Source organism: Wasmannia auropunctata, unplaced genomic scaffold (genome assembly GCF_000956235.1).
Source record: "Wasmannia auropunctata unplaced genomic scaffold, wasmannia.A_1.0 LD326939.1, whole genome shotgun sequence".
NCBI lineage: Eukaryota > Metazoa > Arthropoda > Insecta > Hymenoptera > Formicidae > Wasmannia > Wasmannia auropunctata.
The window spans coordinates 887-5,827 of record NW_012035951.1 but is presented as its reverse complement, the minus strand read 5'-3'; the positions used below and the strand labels follow the sequence as shown (position 1 = coordinate 5,827).

The 4,941-nt window shown below is 30.4% G+C and overlaps 1 long non-coding RNA gene across 1 annotated transcript; it reads left to right on the top strand.

Moving 5' to 3' along the window:
* The first annotated feature begins 255 nt into the window (after positions 1 to 255).
* LOC105460183 lies at positions 256 to 1,264 on the top strand. The gene is made up of 3 exons (XR_975786.1): positions 256 to 491; positions 617 to 773; positions 891 to 1,264. It is a non-coding gene; the product is annotated as an uncharacterized LOC105460183 (long non-coding RNA).
* Positions 1,265 to 4,941: the final 3,677 nt, after the last annotated feature.

Here is a 4,941-nt window from a genome sequence, read left to right as displayed (position 1 = left end):
AGTAAAAAGTGTAGTTAAATAGCGCGCGCGAAGCGCGCGTCTGTAATGCTAGTATTATTAAAATATGTATAACTTAAAAATAAAACGAAAAACTTACATAACTAAATTATATAATTATAAAAATTCTAAATCTAAAATAAAACAGTTACATAATAGCAGAAAATATTTATTTTTATTTTTTCGAGCTTTCCATATATATTCATTAAAAATTGTTATTTACATTTAGTAATGTTTTAAAAAATTGCAGAAAAGTAAACATTTATTCAATATGGAATAAATCAATCAATTTTGTCAACTGTATAGTTTTAAATATTATTGCAAAAGTATAAGTTATTTAGTAAGTAATAGCTATTACTAAATTTATTCATAAAACTCATTATTTGCAGCATAATAAACAAAAAATACAATGCAAAGTTGGAACCATAAAAGAAATATTTACTGATTGCACGGTACACAGAATTAATTTGCGCCAACAATAAAAGCTTAAAAAAGTACGTTAATTTCACTAGTATGACAAAACAGAATGACTACATTGTTATTATTTTATGGCTAAAAAATCAGCAAAAGCTTAGAGAGAAGAAGAGCGTTCCGGTCATATCAATTATTTTTTATACAGCTTTAATTGAGCATGGCGCACTCTATGCGCCAACAAGACCACTTAAGTGTTAACGATACCTTATACAGTTACTGACGCTAATTACTACGAAGCCACGTGGCTTATTTAACTTTTCCAGGAAGAAACACGATCTCGCATGATTGTAACTCTAACAGCAGTAGGTACTCTTCGCTGTTGTTAGTTGCACGATTATAATTTCTTATTATAAGTGTATCATATAATTATTAAGTGCGGCCGTGAAATATGTACAAAAAGGTTGTTAACTGTGTTGCAGATGAACTACAAGCTGTTCAATGCTGCGCGCGATAAATCGATCATGAATTATCAAATCGGTCGATTTGATATGGAAATGGAGTCCGATGTCGATTTATCTTCTGACGGCCGTAGAATCATGCGTTCAACGAGCTGTTCACGACATTCGCACGAACGTACAAAGCCGACCAATTTGCCGGATAAGCACTTAAGAAACACCGTCGCATCTATAGTAAGTCATATATTTCTCTTTTATAACATATTTTATTGATTTTTGTATCGAAAGAACTAAAATAAGTATTTATGTTATAGTAAGCAATGTAGAGTTAAAATTCAAGTTATAACGTTGAAAATTAATTTCAATTACAAATATATTCTACGATTATGTACTGGCAATTGGTTATTACAATTTGAAGTGATGCTTTTTTGGATTTATTTATAACATCTAGAAGAACGCGTCATATCTCTAAAACACACGTATCTGTATAACAGCGCACAGATTTATTGCGTTTAATGGCGTGTTACATTGGCATTGCGATATCTCGATCAATAGCTTCGAGCTTCGATCTCAAAATTATTAATGCGTCTAATGCTTGTCGCCGAGTTTGCACTTTCGTGTTTGTTTAAGTGCCTCGACTGTGAAAGAGCCAATTTCCGTCGCTTACCACAACCAAGAGTATGGATGCCGCCATGTTCATGCGCTGTGATATTTTTGCGTGCCGATACACGAGATTCTCTTTTTGTCATGAAAAAGCGCACTCAAGCACTCATTATGGCTTATTTTCGGAACGAAACGTGCATTAACTGTTTTTTGATAGCAAAGTGACTTCACCTTTATTTCATTAAATTATTGCAATGACATAACATGATGTTGTCTAAATTAAAAACTCTCAAATGGGATTTTAACTCGTGACGTCACGTGTCGCAATATGGCCGCCTTGATAAGGACGCACATCAATGTATTGACGTACATTGATTATATTCTTATAAGTTATATCATCACAGCAGTGTCCTTATCGAGGCGGTCATATTGGGCCGAGTTAAAATTCCAAATAGAAAACTCGTCAATTCGTCACGTTAGGCTTCTCTGATTGACTGCAGTAGAAATGTAAAATCTGTATGCCCAATCATGATCTATATATTGGTTATATGCAGAGAGATAATTATTATTATAGGCATTATTTTTAAACATTCAGACTTATAATCAATCATATACCGATTAACAGGGACTCGTCACGTGACGAGTGGGCTTTAAAGAATCTATCTAATCTGATTGTAAGTGTATTGTCGTAATTTATCAATCATTTAAAAAAAAAAAAAATTTCTAATGTGTGTATAATTATTTTATTATATATTATTTTTAACTCCTAATTACTGATTTCTCTTTTATCGTTATTTGATATTAATATAATTTTTTATTGATTTAAATGTGCATTTATGTGGGTTTTTTTATGCGTAATTTTTTTGCACTTGTTTCGAATGTTACTGAAATATATTAAATTATATTAAATAATTAGTGGTATATATATGCATATACATATACATATGCATATACATACGTATTGTATACAACTGAAAAATACTTTATAAATTAAAGTGTATTTTAAAACTTTCAACACTTCGACGGAATATTATATATTAATAGTGATACAGAAATAAGTAATTTATTCTATAATAATAACACTATATGGGATACCATTTTGCATCGTGAGTGTGAATTGCCACTTCCGACGTATTTTTGCTTGCTAAACACGAATCCATTGGTAAAAGTTGACTATCGCAGCACAATTTTCAAAAAATGGAATCGTCGTTTTCGGTCCCTTTGATGCATTTCTCTCAAAATTGTGACGTAATAGCTGACTTGTGCCAACGGATTCGTGTTCAGCAAGCAAAAATACGTCGGAAGTGACTATATTCACACTCGTGATGCAAAAAAGCTTAAATTTTGTCCCACAACTGCGTAATTATCAACCAATATTTCGTATGCGTAACATCAATTTAGATCGCGAGATTAATAACGAGTACATTTTTCACAATTGAAAATAGCATTTTGCTGAACAATAATATTGTGATTTGATATATGTCTGGAATTATATGAAAGCGTTTTAATATGATTTTTATGGACACAGAATAAGAGTAATGCATGGTTCCTTCCGAGAATGATCTGCTTATATAGTCGACGGAGTCTGAATTCGACCTCGATTCTCATTCCATATGTGCTGTTATTTTTATTAAGAGATTGATTTAGAGGGGAGAGAGAGAGAGAGAGAGAGAGAGAGAGAGAGAGAGAGAGAGAGTGTGTGTGTGTGTGTGTATGTGTGTGTGTGTGAGATTTGTAGGTAAAAAGAGAATAAATAGAAGAGTATATTGAAAAATGAAGATACTTACTTTTATTATATGTATAACATTTGAAAGCATTCAAGTTATCGATTAAATAATTAAATATCAGAATAGACCATGGAATGTAACAAACAATTGAGATGGAACAACGTACAGTACAAAGAGGATCTTGATGCTTTCATATAATATTCTAAAGTGTGAATCTTACAATTTTCGATTCATATAACACCACCTAATTGCCGATTGCGTGCTTCGAACGCAGCTCCGAATCGATCGAATACTTAATATCACAATTAAATTGCCAAAGGCAATCTAATAAATCGATGCGCATATCATCTATTTTAAATCCTGTGTTTTAATCCTATCGATTAAATTAATTAAAAAGTAGATTGGTCTAGTCATCATTAATTGTATAAGATCAGATAATCCAAAGAGCTATTAATTCGGTAGCACACGTATATAAATAGGATTCGCTTCACTGTTGCGCGCGAAATTTACACGAGAAAGGCACGATATATGTCTCTTGATTCAACGTATATCCAGAAATAGAATTAGAGAATAGTAGAACATAACTTATATAATGCTGAGAAAATGCAAATAACACTTAATTCAATGAGAGTATTTCAAAGTCATGAATCATTCAATACAATTAAAATGCTCGAATACGTATAACAATCTTTTTCAATACGTTATATTTCTTCTTTTTTTGAGGTGCGTCTTGCATTTTTCTTGAAATTTACTGCTTCTAGAAAGAAACATAATCCTATACCACATAAAATTTTACGAGAAAACAGAAAATTAGACATATCTGTCTTTTGCTTTTCTGCCATGTGAAGATGATAAATTTGTGTTGATATGTTTTCTCTGTTTGTATCGTATTCTATTTACTCGTGATGTGCTCAAATGTTCAATTTGCCGTGTGACAAAACCACGATGTGACGGAAGTTATATCTGACACAAAGTAAAAGATACTCGAAGAAATTAATTGGATAGCAAACTTATTTGTAACTATAATTTTATTTCGAGTTATTTTTGATCACTTCGATCACTAAATCGGATCTCAAACTTGAAATTGCGATTGCGATAAATTTCCATTACTATGAAATTAAACTAATAATTTTTTACTATTAATTTTTGAAACAATAAAATTTTTTTTTTTGCTTAGAAAGTGACTATTCATCCACTTCATTATTTAACAATGAAATTAATTAGACAAAAAACCAAAATTATCTTATTTTACTTTAATTATTTCAAATAATTATTATTGTTTCAAAATAATATTTTATTTTGATACATTACACATCAAATCTAAAATTTGAAAATTTTTCTTCCAAAGTATAATATTTTATTAAACCATTTACAAAACATTAATAATGTATAGTTGATACTTTACAAACAAACGTAACACTACAGATAGACAAAAAAGAAAGCGAATTAAAAATCAATTTCTAATGATAATTTTTTTTATAATAATATTTATATAGTATGAAATGGATCACATATGCGACAATTCAAAGTAAGTGTAATCTTTATCGCTTATGAGATTTTGTCGTGCGAAATGTAATATAAAAGAACCCTATAATGACAAGCTGTGAAGCAGATTTTCCTCTATAACATATAGAGGCGATTATTTTTACTTATCAAAGAAATACTAAAAATACTACAGTAGCGTTATATGCGGTATGCCAGTATAAGTAACTGTAATTATTTTGTACGATATAAAAGGCAAGACA